The sequence below is a fragment of the Mustela nivalis genome (assembly GCF_964662115.1).
Source record: "Mustela nivalis genome assembly, chromosome: 15".
In the NCBI taxonomy this organism is placed as follows: Eukaryota; Metazoa; Chordata; class Mammalia; order Carnivora; family Mustelidae; genus Mustela; species Mustela nivalis.
The window spans coordinates 19,597,978-19,615,582 of record NC_139034.1 but is presented as its reverse complement, the minus strand read 5'-3'; the positions used below and the strand labels follow the sequence as shown (position 1 = coordinate 19,615,582).

The 17,605-nt window shown below is 37.5% G+C and overlaps 1 long non-coding RNA gene across 1 annotated transcript in view; it reads left to right on the top strand.

Moving 5' to 3' along the window:
* The window catches only part of LOC309848597, a 244,896-nt gene that overhangs the window by 211,852 nt on the left and 15,439 nt on the right, over nt 1–17,605 (top strand). The window contains exons 2-3 of the long non-coding RNA XR_014303157.1: nt 13,177–13,232; nt 16,939–17,056. This is a non-coding gene — a long non-coding RNA (uncharacterized lncRNA). The remainder of the gene's footprint in view (nt 1–13,176; nt 13,233–16,938; nt 17,057–17,605) is intronic.

Below are 17,605 nucleotides of genomic sequence, written 5' to 3'. Positions count from 1 at the left end.
TTTTATTTCACTTTGAGTGAAACCAGTGGAGGAAAATAATTTGATCATGGACCTAAAACTTAGCAGAAGCTGAGGCAAGACCTTGATTTAGAATAGAATCTATTAAGTCGATGTTTTAAAAACCATTTCATCCCATGAGTTCCCTGGAAGTCCATGATAGCCTCTTCTACTGCTGAGTCCTCTGGCTCTTTGGAAGGCTCTTCTGTTCCTAACCTGCCCCGTAGAATTCTAGCAACCAAGTTGCCCGCAGCAGTGTCACACAACAGACTGAAAAATGCTTGACTCTGACCCATTACATCCATCATTTCAATTTTTGGTGTTGGCACTGTGCTGACAAATAAAGATAACATATCTAGCCCAGTATAAAAGGAGGATGGAAATGTTACCATCATCTAGAAATGTTACAAACTAAAAATTAAAGAGTACTCTCTCTGCCTATTTATCTTCAATCACTGCGCACCAAGGTGCTTTGGCAAGAGCGATATTTTGGGACAAACAGTAACTGATATGAGGAACACGTGTTGATTTGCTGCATCTATGAGATATAACTAATAACAGATGGATGTTATTTATAAACCCTTACATGTTTATCCTAGTTCTTTTGAACTCTTTCTATTCTGGGTCTATCAGCTGTTGCTGTTTGGATAATTAATTACACAACCAAACTTAGTTTTAAATTTTGAAATGTACATTCCCTATATGATCTGTATGCTGAATTCTGTTGTTCATGCTCCCCAATGTTTTATATGCCATTGACTGCCTGACTCACACACATATACACATGTATGATGCATAATGTGTTGATTAGTTTTTAGAACTTCATGTCAGTGTTTAGTGTTTTTTTTTTTTTTTTTTTTTAACTTTCCTGCACTCACTGGCCATATTTGGATCAGCCTAAAACAGAACCAGTAAAAAATATGGCCTGAATTACCATACACTGTTTTTAAATGTCTTTGTTACTTAAAAATCATTTTTAAGGGTGCCCGGGTGGCTCAAGGATTAAGTGTCTGCTTTCTGCTCAGGTCATGATCCCAGAGTCCTGGGATGGAACCCTGGACTTCCCTCTGCTTGGTGGGAAGCCTGCTTCTCCCTTTCCCATTCTCCCTGCTTGTGTTTCTTCTCTTGTTGCCTCTCTCTGTGTCAAATAAATAAATAAAATCTTTCAAAAAATCATTATTAAAGAACTTTTGAGCATGGCTTATAATAAGAAAGCTGTTGAATCAGTGAGGCTCAGCTAAATCCAAGATAGCCTTCTCCTTCTAGCTTCTCTCTCCAAATAGGAATAGAACATTTTTATAACCAGAAACCAAATTGATCATTAGAAGAGAATATATGAACTGCTGAGGAGATCAAGGGAGAGAGGGAGGAAGGGACACAGAGAGGGATGGTGAGGGGGACAGGAAGAGACAGAGAGAGGCAATGAGAGACAGAGAGAGAGGAGAGAGATGAGAGAGACAGAGAGAGAGAGAGAGGGGAGAGGAAGAGGGAGGAGTAGAGAGGGAGAGGGAAGCAGGTTTTGTTTTTACAACTATATGTGGATAGTATTACAATCAGTCTAGTGGAGCAGGAACTCTCCTGATCAACTCTGAAGTGAAGTCTGGATCTGGTTAGGACAAAGTGAGTTAAGTTGGAAGAAGAGGATTCAGATGTCTAGAAGGTCAGGAAGGGTTTAACCAGTTCTGACTGGGACTTTTTTTTTTTTTAGTTGAAAATCACTCAGATTCCAAATTTCTTCCATTATGAAATTATCAAAGAATATCAAAGGAATTACTTCTTAGTTCATCTTTCTACCCAAATGTCTGTAAAAGAACTTAAGTAAAAAAACATTACCAATGGAAATGAAGTTTAATTCAGCAAAAGTTCAGAACGCTAAATAATCAGGTTTGGTAGATGGGTAAATAAACAGGCATATAGATGAAAACAAAGTGTAATATACTAATTGTATCTTTAAGAATAGGGGCACCTGGGTGGTTCAGTTGGTTAGGTGTCCAGCTCTTTGGTTTTGGTTGGGGTCATGATCTCTTAGGTTCCGAGATCAGGCTCCATGCTCAGTGGGGAGTCTGCTTCAAGTTTCTCTCCCTATGCCTCTCCCCTCAACTCATGAGCACACTCCCTCTCTCTCTCTCTCTCAAATAAATAAATAAATATTTTCTTAAAAAGGAATGACTTCAGTCATACTCTAAAAAATTCTGTATTTGTAAAATTCATTGTTGAAGTTCTGTCTCAACAGTCATGTCATTTTTTTAAATACAAATTTAAGCAGCTTTATAACTGGCTTCAATTAGAGTACACAAGGAAGTGAAAGGTTGTTGAAAAACTGCCAATAGCCTGCCTCTACTTCTGAAACAGGTAATGTAGAGTGCCCTGAAATTATTCCTATTGAGCCCAATTCCTTGCTTCATAATGTGCAGGTAGCCTAAAGCTCAACACAGGGCCAAATATTCTCTCTGTTCATAGTCCATTTGCCCTTCTAATTACATTGTAACCACACTTCTTTATAATTCTAAGATTCTGGGATTTGGTCAGGCTGTAATTACCTTTTATTCTTTAATACTTTCATAAAATTAATCTATGGTGGTTCTATTAAGTTTGTTCCTTAGAACATATGGGTATTTAATGTATCTCCTCCTAAATATTTACTGCTACAATATTTATATACATTTATGTTATGAAGATGATCTTATTGTATGTGATTAGCCTTGGCTTGTACTCTGAAGTTGGGAAACAGGGCCTGTCTGTGAGGTCTTTCTTTAGGAGGCTTCTAGGAGTCAGTACATAAGAGAGTAACAGCACAGCTTTGAGAATGAGCAAGACTGATAGAAGTAGCAGAAGGGAGGGCTGAAGAGCCTGGGTTCTGGAGTCAGACTGTCTGGGTTCAACCAATTCAGTCTCCACCAATACGTGTGATCTTGCGTATTTCACTCAATCTATTTGTGCCTCAGTTTCCTCAAATAAAATTGGGAAATTAATTATAGTATCTACCTTACAGAATTGCCATTAGAAAGAAATAATACAGCTAGGTATTTAGAGAAATGTCTTGACCCACTTACAATAGTAATCAATTGTATGTGTTATTGTAATTATGATTATTAAAAGGTACAAATTCCAGCTTTGTTACATACCAGTATGAACCTGTGCAATGTCTTAACCCTTCCATTTGTCCGTCTCTAAAAGGAGGATTACAAGACCGATCTCACAGTCTTGTGATGGGCATGAATGGCATATTGTGAAAAGTATTCAACATGGAACTTGGAATATTTAAGTGCTCAGTAAGGGTGTATACTCCCTTTCTGTAACTTTTTCAGTGGCTCCTACCAATGAACGTGCAGCTTAACATATTTCACCTGATTCCCTGCATATTTGTTCCCCCTTTTCCAGACTCTTATGAAGACCATCCTAGCTCCTTGACACTTTTTTCTCCTACAAATTACAGTGCAATTGATTAGATGCAGTTTCTTTTGGGCACAATCATCTTCAGGCCTTAATCTACCTACCCTAATCAGTTTGATTGGATTGCAGCCGCATTCTAGTATTTCTGATTGGATTTTAGATACAACCTATTTCTTTGAATCATCACATTCACAGTCCATCTCTCAGGGTGGGCCATTTGGTTCCTATTTCCAAACTTAGTCTCAGAGAACATCCCAGGCTTTCAAATTCTAGGCCTTTTTAATGGAACCTCCATCATTGCATTTATTGTACCATATACATAAATAGTAAGATCTTAAGAGGAAAAACGAATATGGAATTTGTTAAAAGTGTTTCAAGTTAAATTTGGTGTTTGTTCTTCGCTATTCTGAACTGATGTAATCATAAAAGTCTGGTAGAATTATTCAGACCCATGAAATGACATCTGGAAAACAAAACTGTGTTACTATTCATTTGAAGTGCTTATGGAAAGCTGTTAAAGTGAATAAATTGAGGAGCTTGGAAATATATTAATACTATATGAGGCAATCATGCAAATTAATAGGAACCCACTGGTCCTGGATCAAATTGGATAAGACCCAAAAGAAATTCGATTTTTAATAAGTGAAATTTTAATAAATTAAAAAATATATTATCTATATTTATTGGCCATAGAAGTTTAGTTTGTTACCTATTTCTTTTCTTCGCAGTGTAAATAGAAAAACTAGTAACATAAAAGGCTATTGAATTCTGAATTTTTATTTTCTATAGTACAAAATTTAACAATTATACATGATTATATTTTATACTCATATTAACTTTTATTTTTAGTCTTTTTTGGGTATAGTGGACTAAGGTTCAAATGCTTTTTAATTTCAGCTCTGGTAATAGATATACAAAATCAATTTTTTAATTCATAGAGTAGAAATAATTATTCCTTTTCCCTCACCAGATTGTTGTGGGAATCAAATTTTTAATAAATAATAAAGTGTTCTAAAATTTAAAGATCTTGTTGCAACCTCCCCGAGATCTGGGCTCAAACCACCAAGGCTTGGGTTTTACTTCTCACTGGCTTATTAGCTGTGTGATTTTAGTTATGCTAAAACTAATAGTTATGCTCTCTGGAAACAGATGGAAATAAAAACACCCCTCGAAAAACTTAAATTTCTTCTTGAATCCCCCCCCCCCCAGTAATTCTAGGGGTGTTTGCAAAAGTGCCAAGGATATCCCATACAATTTTGCTCTTACCTTCCTAAGGGTTTCCCTTTTTCTCTGCCTCAATGTGGCAATGTCTCCTATGTCTGGAGAAGCTGCCACTATGTTATTATCTGTTGCTAAGCCACAATTCACCTCAATAGCTTGTGGATTAAACAATAAACCTTTGTTATCTGACTGAACCTTTGGGTCAGTAATTCAGAGGTGACTCAGCTGGGTCCTCTGGCTCAGGGTCTTTTACACTGTTACTAGGAGCTATAGGAATTGGAAGACTTGACTGGGGCTAGAAGGTCTCCTTCCATGATGTTCACTTACAGAGCTGTTGACAGGAAGTTTCAGCTAAATGGGGTACTGAAGATGCTTCAGATCTGCTCTTAAGAGTTAATTGTTAAATTTTAGGAGTTTTGCAAGCCAATGGTTAAATATAACTATTATTAAAAATTAAATTATGAAAAAAAAGAAATTAAATTATGTAAACTTAAACTACATTAAATTGAAGGGTAATGAATACTCAAAACTCATGACTTCCTGATGGTTTTACCACATTTGTCCTTTATTTGATGCTCCTGTGATTATTTATGTCTTTTGTATCTGATGGCAGAAGTATTATGTGGTTGTGTCCTATTGCACATCTTAATCTTATCCTATCTCTGCATTCAGTGATACTATTTTGGTAGCTTGAAATCAGTCAGGTGGGAATATTTATACTTGGATATCAGCAAACACTACAAATTGGAACTTGAATTATTGTTTTATTGATTATTTAGACTTTAGAAAGTATAAATTGTGTTCTACACATTCTTTATAATGGTAAAATTACACACACACACACACACACACACACACACACGATTATTTTTGGAATGGAAGATGTTTATTAGCCCATGAGCACATTACTGACTTTCTCATCCAAATATCCTCCCTGTAAGGCTACTTGAATGTCCTCATAATATGGAAGCTAACTTCCTTTGAGGCAGTGATCCAAGTAGATGTTTCAAGGTCTTGATGATCCAGCCTTGGAAGTCACACACTGTCATTTCAGCAATATGTTAGTGGCTACATAAGTAAGCTCTATTCAGTATTGGGGAGATTACACAGGATATAAATTCTAGGAGTCAGGGAACATTGGGGACCATTTGGAAGGGGGATCACCACAGTCTACCTCGTGGCCCCCAATGACTCATGATTGTCTCACATGCAAAATATACTCATGCTGCACTTCCTGAAGTCTCTTTCTTTTACAACCTCCACTTGAAGTCCAGAAGCCCATCACCTAAATCAGGTTCAGACACAGATGCAGCTTCTCAGGCACAGTTTTTGAAATACAGCTCCTTGAATACAGTTGCTCTTGATCTGAACACCTGTGAACCTAAAGGTGCAAGCTATTTCCCAATAATGCTCCCGAAGGACAGTGGTGGGATAGGTGCCAAAGAACTATACTAGTCGTGTCTGTTTACAAATATGGAAAACACGAAATGCCCAAGTGTTGGTGGTCTCAAATCAAAGTAGGTATATTCTGGAAGTTAATTAGGATGCAGTTCTACTTCTCTGTGGTTCTTGGATCTGCTCTCTGACTCTTGGTTCTGCTCTCTGAGTCACTCCTTCTTTTCCAAGAAAGGTAAGTCTGCTTGCTGGAAGTTGAATTTGGGGAGTCTGAAGTCCTTGTTTTCATTTTGTGCTGTTTGTGTTCCTTTCTGTCCAAGCTAATAGTGTTTCTGCCAGTACAATAGTCTTAAAAACGTTGACATATTCTTCTTAGGCAAAAACCATGTCTGCAAATCTTTTTGAGTTCAGTCCTCTAACTTGGGCTTCTGCTGAGATTGTTGAAGAAATTCATCCTTAAGCTTCTTAGAAGCCCTATTGTTTGAACAGTTGTCTGAGGCACCATGTTAGATCTAGATGAGGTTTTAACAAAGGCGTTTATAGCCACACCCTTGACTTATCACAAGACCTTATTTTTCTAGTAATGTCCTGGGCTTCATCTTTGCCTGGAAGCTATTCTGAATTTTAGCACTGTTAGTCATCTTGAGAGGCTGAGACTCTTTAAAACCAGAAAGTCCTTGGTTCTTTTTTGTTTAAAAGTCATTCTTTTAAGCTTATGTCTCTCTGCTTGCATTTTGCTCTAAGAAGCCAGATAAACCCAAGTGGCACCTTTAGCACTCTGCTTTGAAATCTCCTTTGTTAGGTCATCCCTGTCACATGGCACACTCTCTCCTTTCCCCATACTGCATAAAATCGTGTCACTAAACTTCCTAACATTATATAATGAGTATCCCTTTTTCTCCAGTTTCCAATATGTTTTTCTATTTCCTTTAGTCCCCCGCTCATCCCTTCTTCAATCAGCAGGCTGTTCACTACACTTGAGGCTGTCACTAATACTCTCCCTAGAGTCTAGGCAGCTTCTGTCCACTGCCTTTTCCAAAGCCACATCCATACTTTTTGTTGCTTGTTACTCTGGTACCTCATTTTCAAGTATGAAGGTACCAAAATCGGTATTGGTTGTCAATTGTTATGTAATGAGTTGTTCCAAAACTTAGTAGCTTAAATTAATAAACATATATTATTTCACTGTTTTTATTGGTCAGGAATTCAGAGTAGCTAAGCTGGTTGGTTCTGGCTTGAGATCACTAATGAGGCGAAGTTAAATTTTTGGCTTGGGATGAAGTCAACTGAAGCCTCGACTGGGGCAGGAAGATCTGCTTCCCAGATGGCTCACTTAAAAGGTTGTTGGCAGGAAGCCTCAATTTGTCACTGGCTTTTTGGCAGGAGCTCTCTGTTCCTCACTATGTATCCTATCTATAGGGCTGTTTGAGTTTTCATGACAGCTGACTTTTCACAGAACAAGTGATCCAAGAGAGGTGAAAAATGTATAGCTGCAATGTCTTTTATGACCTATCTGAGAAGTCAAACACTAACATTACTGTAATATTCTACTGGTTCCATGGTTTAATCCTATTCAGCAAGGAGGGGGAATTATATGAGGACATAAATACCAGGAAGGAGAGATCATTGGGGCTATCTTGGAGGCCAGCTACTATAGATATAAAATTCAGCATCTAGGCATAGATGCTCACTGAAGATGTGAGCTCCTGGGGCTTCTCATATAGACCAGAGCAATGTTTAGATGTTGTACTTGGTGCCTGAGCTTAAATTGAGTATTCTTGAATTTGAGATTGCTGATATTTTGATGAACACAATGTACATAAAGCATTAGCTTACTGCCTAAAGCCAGATAAGTGCAGCAAAAATAATATTTTTTCTTGTCATTCTTATTTTACAGGAAATTTTTGATTAATTTCTGGCCGAGAAAAGCAAGTGGCAGCTCCTGGCACAAATATGGGGGACAACCTTGCCCTTTTCATGCCAATTTAAATTATAGTTAAAAAAAGAACCTTTGGTTTTCATTGCTACTCTGTCATAGTTCTTTGACTGAGCCCCTGGGAAATTGAGCTTGTAAGCTATCACACTGTGCTTCCCATCAGTCCAATGACTGGCCTCTTATCTTGGAAATCAGATTTATGTCCCTCTCACCTTGTCTCCATTTCCCCCAAATATTAGTTGTTGCCTCTCTGGCTTAAGTCTCCTCAGATCTTCATGCAAGTAACCCCTGGTAGCACCTCTCTAACCCTAGGCTTGCTAGCGCATGTCTGAATTGTATTTTTACTTGAGCTGGGACCTTCCCTGCTACCAATAAGAGAAACAACTAAAAACATGAAGGTCAAAGTGAGAGCTAAGATCCAGATATAATGCTACTAACTGACTGAACAAGCCATGTTTGTGCTCAGCAAAGGAGGCTGGTTTCTTCTTTTTTCAATGGCTCACCTCTATGGAATCATCATCAACTACAAAATATAAATGATACAGTTGTTGGATATCATTTTCTGATCATATATGTTTGAGGCAACAGATATTGCCTTGAAATAGACTCTTCTGTTTGATTTCTGGATGAAAATTAGAACCAGAATCAAGGAAGTGTAGAATTGTTTAAAGAATTTGATGTTTGACATTTAAAAAAACTTTTTCTCAAAGCACACTTGTTCAATCAAAGTGAGGCATGCTGCTCAATGCATTACTTACAAGATAGTTCAGGTGCAGCTTTTCGAAATTGTCTTGTCATAGGTCTGTCTCTTCCACTGAATACTCTGTGCTTCTATTTTCCAAACACTCCGTGGAGCCCCCCACAGAGGCACACGCACAGGAAAGGGACCCTCGGGAGCCACACTATAGGAAAAGATGAACAACAGCATTCTTAAAAATGGAGATAAAATAACAACTACATAGACTATGGATTTTATAAAGATAAATGTTGCCGCTATTTCTTTAAAAATAATCAATTATTTCATACAAGCAACCTAAAGTAGTTTAAAATGGGGTAATATGAGAAGCCAGTTAGGAATAAATTTGTTAGGAATAAAAATGACATGGACTGGGACTCTGATTTACAATTGACTTTGTTTAGGTTAATTTGAATCACATAAACCAAGGGTTTATCAGTTCTTCAGATAGTCCCTTTGGAGCCATTATGTGAGGTAGACTGGGGCAGGTTCAGGGGAAGGAGCCATGGGCCTTGAAGAAGTAGGGGGAGAAGGGCGTAGAAGAATTTCTGGAAAAGTCAGGGGGAAACTGCAGGCCCGAAACAAAAGAGGTTCTGGGGTTCTACTGTAAAGATATAGAAGGAAAGAAAAGCTGGCCTGAAGCAGGTATAGAGAAGCTAAACCTCAGACATGTAGAAATGGTAGGTGGTGAATGATTGCACCATTTCACGCATTGGTCCAAGTCCATTCAATTTTTCATTCATTCTTAACAAATTTTTTTGGACAGCTACCCTGTGCAGAGACTATGCAAACTCTGCTGAACTAATCCCACTATGTTAGGCTCTGGGTTTTAGCTCCACCTTCACTGACAACTATCAAGTGTAGTTCAAGGCATTACTCATTCATACAATCAATGCCTTAAGTACCAAACACAACACCCCATAGCCTCCCCCAGCAGCCAAGCGTGTCTGCCTTTAAACTTCAAGACACAGTGGAGGAAGAGAAAGAACTTCAGATCCATTCCTTTAAAAGCCAGGCTTCAGAAAGTCCAGTGTATTTCATATTTCAGAGGCAAAAAGGATGTGTGAAGTCAAAAAGAAGCTAGAACTCTGAAAACATTACCTGGGCGGGGGGCCGGGGGGGTTACATTAAACCAGCTGTAGCAGAAGAGGCAATGCTGATCTTTGTTCTTGAGAGGTCAGAGCTGATTTTTCAGCCTGGGCCTCTGAAATGATTTTCACTGCTGACACGGTTGCAAGTTCTTTGTCAAAGGCAGATGGCTCCCTGGCATAGATTTCATTTTCAGCATCTCTGGCTCACTAGCATTAGCAATCCTGTGGGTGTGCCTCCTACTCCTGTTTTTCTCACCCTGGAGGTGTGCAGTAACAGGTGCTCCACAAACATAGGCTGCTTGCCTTCCTTGGCTTGGTGTTTGCAATATATGACTTTATTAAAGAGCATATAAGGTGGAAATAGGGAGGTAGAACCAAAGTTATAATTTTGCATAGCCATTAAGCTAAAGCTGTCATTAATCTTGCTGATGTATTCTCCAAAAGTAAAAGCAAATAAGAGCCCAAGTCAAGCCATGCAGGCCCTGAGTCTGTTTAAGAAGTGAGCCGCAGCCCTAGGATAGAGGAAGCTGGCAGGCAGAAGCAACCCAGAGGTCCCATACCTACATAGTGTGGGAATGTGGGGTTGCATCGTTACAAAATGACAGCATGGAAATTAAAAAAAAAAAAAAAAATGCATTGCAGCTAATATTTGTTGGGTTTGTGCATTCGTATTACTATATGGTTGAAGTGTATGAAGTTTCCCTACCTTGAGTGTTGAGTTTTGCTACGAAGGCAATTTTCCATTACTGATACCTTAATGATATTCGACAAGCCTTAAACGGCTGTCCAGGTTGGAAAAAGGACAGCTTGTATCTACCCACCCACACTTTATAACCCTACTCTTATTTAATCATACTTTTCAATGTCAGAAGGGTGCTCAATTTGAACTCAAGGAGCTAAAACAGTTTCATTATTTTAGACAACGCTTGCTTTTTTGTTGTTTTTAATTACCTTGTTGAACATTATGCGAGTCAGTGTATCAAAAATGGTATCAGTCTGTATGTATTTAAGAAAAAGTGATTATCTCTAAACTTGAAAGAATTGAGCAATTAATTGAGAGTTATTGCTGTGCATTTAATTATATTTCATAATAATGAGTAAAATAAGCTGTGGAGGTTTCTATAAAAATCTCACATTAATTATTTGATAAGGTCAGAGGAAAGCATGACCCATCTGAGAATTTGAGTTAAATGTCTGCCCAGAGTGATTATACTAAAATGCAAGGGGAACAAAAATCCCAACATTTTGGCACGTTAATATTTGAAGGACTTCAAGGTTGCTTACTTTTGCTCTTTTTCACAGACAGAAATGTACCTTAGGCAAAGACAATTTGTTTTTGGTAATTTTTCTGCATTGGTTTTCTATAACACTTAATCAGTGTTATTCTCCAGCTATTTCAACTAATTATCATTGTCTCCCCAAAGGCTGATGAAACAAGGAATCTGAACAGAATTAGGCTAATTTTACTCCATGGCTTATTAGGTATCCACAGCCATGTGCTACTGTGCTAAGTACTGTATCAAGCAAGTTAAATTGCTATTATCCCTGCCTTGCACACGTGAACTCCCCAAAATGTACAACAACCACCTGCAAAAACATAGAAGAGGGTCAGCCGCTGCACGCCCCACCTCCATGCAGCCAGGAAGGAAAAACAAAGAAGAGAAAGTAGCTCACAAAGAATGAGGAGTTGATAAGGGGCGCCTGGGTGGCTCAGTCTGCCTTCGACTCAGTCCCAGGGTCCTGGGGTTAAGCCCCGAGTTGAAGCAGGGAGCCTGCTTCTCCCTCTTCTGCTCCCTCTACTTGTGCTCTCTGTTGCTATCACTCTCTCTTGAATAAATAAATAAAATCTCAAAAGAAAAAAAAAAAGAAGAAGAAGAAGAAGAATGAAGAGACATGGGCATTATTCACCCCCCTGAATAAGCTCTTTTTGAGTCATCTCATTTCTTTGTGTGGAGCATGAGTTGGCACATGGGATGTTTGGGAGGACAGATGGGGAAAAGGGACCAGGAGAATTGTTGGGTTTTGTTTTTTTGTTTTGGGGTTTTTTTTTTTTTTTTTTGGTTGTTTTTTTTTTTTTTTTTTGCCATTTTACTTGCAACAGGACTATCCACATTTCCACATTTTAGCCTGTTGTGTCCACCTCTCTGAGCTCTGATGTTATTTTAGGTCACATGCTTTTTCCACTGTCTGCATACACTGTCTTTTCTGTGTTTTGAGAAATGATGAAAATCCTGGTTGATGAAAATAACCTACTCTGCTTTTTCAGTTGTGCTTGGTGCCCTATTGCGTTGTTGCGGGTGGTTAAGCCATCTAAAATGTGCGCTGCTCAGAGCAGAGGAGTTTAGAATATGGATAAATGAATAGAAAGCCTATATTTTGTTTAATCACTTTTCAACGTGTCTCCATCAGTACATTTAATTATCTTTCCAGCCAAAAATAGAGTAATTATGGAAATCAACTTCCTGAAGGGAAAGAGCTCAACAAAGACCTAGGGAAAAATGGAAAAAGTGACCCATGGCTCTTCTGGTAGATCAACATGTCATTCCCTCAGAGATCAGATTTAATTGGCTTGGGGTGGGGTCCAGACATCAATCATTAGGTTTTGAAAGCTCCTGTGGTGACTTTAATGTGCAGCCAGGTTGAGAACTCCTCTAAATAGACTAACTAGGTCAAACTTTCAGTATATGGTGAATTAGGACCAGTGAATCCCTTTTCTGTTAACACTGATTAGTAGGAGAAGCCCAAGAAAGATTTGACAAACTAGTTTGATTGAAAAAAACGATGATAAAATTACCATGCAACAAATCCTACTCACGACTATGCTGACTGATATAAATGTGATTTAATTCTATGACAGTGAAAATATTGTAGCAACATGAACGGAATTCCATATTAAAATTAATTTTGTAATTACATCACCTGGAGAAGTCAAATACTTGTCCTTTACTGCTTGTCCCCTTACATAGCTGCCACAGAGGAACTGCACTTACCCATTCACTTTGCCGCTTAAATCAAAAGATTAACATTTTATTTTTTCCTCTTGATGCATTTACTGCATTGTATTGTAATTGTTTCTTTATTTTTTGTCATTATTTTTTAAATTATCCGTATCTTCTGACAAGCTTTTCAAAGCTCCATGAGACTAAAGATAGCATATTCTCAGTCACTGTTGTATTCCCAGTGCCTAGCACAGTTCGTGGTGTGTAGCAGATAAAATTTGTTAAATGACCTATTTTTCTTACATATTATTCATGTTAGATAAGTTAACTAAAGTGCTCAAATAGGGCCTACCACATCAAAAGTACACAATAAATATTAGCTATCATTTATATTAACGGTTTATAACATCTGCATAATATTCTATAAAGTATGATTTCTTTAACATTTCTTTGTTTTTGTCTGTTTAGGTTCTTTCCAACTTTTCCAACACTGTAAATCAGATCAGATGAATATTTGCACACATGTAGCTTATTTCCTCTTTTTGACTGTTTTCTAGAGTAAGTTTTTCAGAAGAGGAATTATAAACTCAATGAATAGATGCTTTTAATAATTTTTGGAAAATGATTTTGAAAATACTTATATGGAAACTTTCAAACATACACTAAAGTAAACAGAATAGTATAATGAACCCCCATCTTTCTATTATCCAGCTTCAACAACTATCAGCTCTTTGCCAGAGGTGTTTCTTCTTTGCTCCACTCTGTTGCCCCATTGTTTGACTGCACACAGGTGTGTTTATTCAGTTCCCTACTGCTGGGCCTTTGAACTATTTCCAGTTTGCCTGTGATGAGTAAAGCTGCTATACTTTTTCATATAATTTTTAAAAAATGATATATTTTCATTTTTCTGAGATAAAAACCTACTAGTGGAGTTTTTATGGTAAGTGTAGGTTGAGGTTTGTAAGAAACTATCAGATCTTGTCCCAGAATGGTTGGACTATTTTATATGCCCACTGCAACACGTAAGAGTTCCAGTTTCTCCATACCCTCATCAGCACTTGGAGATATTAGGTATTGTCTCTCTGTTTTTTAATTTTTATTTTTTTAAAGATTTTATTTATTTACTTGAAAGAGAGAGATCCAAGTAAGCAGAGAAGCAGGCAGAGAGTGGCGGAGACAGGCTTCCTACTGAGCAGAGAGCCTGATGTGGGGAACCATCCCAGGACCCTGAGACCATGACCTGAGCTCAAGGCAGAAGCTTAATCCATGGAGCCGCCTAGGTGCCCCTCTCTCTCTGTTTATTTTATTTTATTTTTTCTCTCTGTTTTTTTTAAAAGATGCATTTATTTATTTTATAGAGCCTGTGAACAAGTGGGGGCAGGAGCAGAGGGAGAGAGAGAATCCTGCAGTAGGCTCTGCGAAGTGGGACTCTATCCCAGGACCCTGAGATCACAACCAGAGCCAAGACCAAGAGTTGGCCACTTAACCGACTATGCCACTGAGGGCCCCCTAGGCGTTTTTAATATTAGTCATTCTCACGGTTATATTGTTATTTCACGGTCTAACTTGCATTTCTCTGATGACAATAATGTTGAGTATCTTTTCGTGTTCTTTTTGGGCATTCAAATATCTTTTTTTGGTGAAGTAACTGTTCATGTCATTTACCTATGATTATATTGGGTTTTTGGCCTTCATATCATGAAGTTTTTTTTATATAGTCTAGATACTTCTCTGTTAGAAATATGTACTGAGAATACTTTTTTCCTGTTCTTGGGACTCCTTGTCATTTTGTTAACAGAGTCTTTTGAAGAGCAGAAGTTTTTTATTTTGTTAAGATTCAATTTATCAAGATTTTTTTATGGTTCATGTTTTTGTATTCTATCTAAGAAGTTTTGTGATGCAGAAGTTACATAAATTCTCTCCTATATTTTGTTCTAGAGGTTTTATAGTGTGAGGGTTTATGTTTAGGTCTGAGAACAATTTAGAAATAATTCTTGTAGGATTGGTGAGTCAGTGAGGGTTGTTGTTTATTTTTTTTAAGCACGGCTATCTGTTTTTTCTGTTACTATTTATTGAAAAACTTATTCACTCCCCTTGGCACCTTTGTAGAAAATCAATTCACCATGTATGGGTTTATACATATGCATGTATATGTATAAGCAGAATAGAATTATGAACCCCAACCACCCATCAGCCAGCTCAATAACTATCTACACCCTGCCAGTCTTGTTTCATCTGTGCTTCCTTCCTTTCCCCTTCCTGATTATTATTTTAATAGGTTTTTAGATAGTATTTTTATAAAATTTTTCTAAGTGTTTTATAGCTTTAATTTGAATGTTTGGGTCTATTAATCATCTCAGATTAATTTTTGTATGTGTTGTGAATTAAGGGTTAAGGTCCACTTCTTTTCCATAGGACTATTCAGTTGTTCTAGTACATTTTTTAGATAAGATTTTTCTTTCCCTACTGAATTGCTCTGATGATGCTGTTAAAATTCAATTCGTCACAGGGGTTGTAGATCTATTTCTAGTCCCCTTATTCTGTCTCATTGATCTATTTGTGCCATGTTACATTTTAGTGCCGGTTTTTATTGTCATCAACAATGAAAATTTAAGAGTATGAAATAGTTTCTTTGTAGGCTTCCTTAGAGGAGAGGTTTGAGATCAGGGTTTTTATGTAAATGAATTATCAAGGGTGAGCTCTCAGGAGTAACCTGTAAGAAACTAAGGGAAACAGAATAGAGCAGTAAAAGAGGCTAGGCAAAAACGTGGCTTTGGGAGGAATCTAGCATCAGCCTAATTCCACAGGGGGCTCTGGAGCATAAATTGTACCACAGACATAGTTTTGCTTCAGAAGCAAGGGTGCTGGACTGTTACACCTCACGTCAGTTGTGATTGGCTATGGACCACCTCTGCAGGGAGGATGTCATCTCTTAGAAATCTCCAGGTCAAGTGGCTTTCTCCAGTGAAAGGCAGTCTGTGGAGCAGAATGAGGTGTGAGCCACGAGCAGCCAACACTCACACAGCTGGGAAATGAGTGGACCTCACCAAAAAAGCACATGTGGATGGGCACCAATAGCATCTGTGAAAAAAATATTTTTGAGGATAGCTTTAACAAAGGTAGTCCCTGGGCTTTCTATGAAATTTCTACCATGTTCCTGTCAGAGCACCGTTTGTGATTCTGGAGACTGGGCTGTCACTTTTCACCACTTATTTCTTTAAATCAGTATTTCATCTTATGTTTTTGTCTTTTGAAGAGCACTTTTCTTGTGTTTATGAGGAGAGTTGAAGTTCTTCAGTGTTTAGTAGGTTAGTATTTGCCTTTTTAGTGTAATACATAGGCAAATAAAAGGTGCTCTCTCTTATCATAAATGTGTGTGTGTGTATACATATATATATATGATTTTTATTTATTTATTTGACACACAGAGATCACAAGTAGGCAGAGAAGTAGACAGAGAGAGAAGAGGAAGCAGGCTCCCTACTGAGCAGAAAGCCCAATGCAGGGCTCAATCCCAGGACCCTGGGATCATGACATCTGAGCCGAAGGCAGAGGCCTTAACCCACTGAGCCACCCAGGGGCCCCATAAATGTGTATATTTAAAATTCATTCTTTTTTATTTGTATTTTTATTATTATTTTTAATTCAAGTATAATTAAGATACAGTGTTATATTAATTTCTGGTGTACAAATAATGGTTCAACAATTCTATATGTTACTTGGTGCTCATCAAGTTAAGTGTACTCTTTAATCCTTTTTACTTATTTTACCCATCTCCCCACTCATCTCCCTTCTGGTAATTACCAACTTAGTCTCTATATTTAAGGGTCTGTTTTTTTTCTCTCTCTCTCTTTTCTTTCTTTTTTTCTTTGTTTTGTTTTTTAATTTCCCCATGAATGAAATCATATGGTGTTTATCTTTCTCTGACTCATTTATTTCACTTAGCATTATACCCTCTAAATCCATCCATATTGTTGCAAAGGGCAAGATTTCATTCTTCTTTATGACTGAGTAATATTCTATTGTATGTATATAAATACTATATCTCTTTTATCCATTCATTTAGAGATGGACAGCTGGGTTACTTCCATATCTTGGCTACTATAAATAATGCTGCAACAAGCATAGGGTTCATGTATCTGTTTAAATTAGTGTGTTTTTATTTTCTTTGGCAAATACTTAGTAATGTAATTACTGGATCATATGGTAATTCTATTTTAATTTTTTTAGGAACTTCCATACTGTTTTCCTTCATACATCATGGCTGTACTACCTTGCATTGCCACCAACGGTGCATGAGTGATCTTTTTTCTTCACATAAGATGAGCTCTTGTCCATGAGTGTAAAAGTAAGTGATTCTAAGTGATGGTTTGCAAGGGCTCTAGAAATCCAAAGTTAAATATAGAACTTCAAAATTCGTAGGGATCTGTTGTACTTGAAGCTAACTAGATATTTATGGAATCATTAGCTTCTACTTGGTGTAGAGACTTGACCTAGCAGCTTTCATCATGAACTCAACTTTTCTAGTGGTAACAGGAAGCACTTCTGATTGCTTAAATCTCTATTTGCATTTCTGAGTTCACTTTGAATGAGACCAAAAATAGAAATCTGTGTTGCTTTGAATAAACAAGGCAATTGTAGCACTTCACTGTTCCGCAGCAATAACTGTTTATTAAGGAGACTGTCATGTGCACAAGTGAACATTCAGCTAGAGTGGCTCCATATTTTTATCTTTTTAGATTCATTCAGATTTCTAAGATGTGGAAACTGAAGTGGAAAATATTTCTTGATATAGTCACTTATAAACATCTTGATATACTTACTTTGAACCATCTGAAGTAACATCTAAAACACGTGAAATTTCTTTGTAAATAGCAATGTCCTATACAAAATTTAA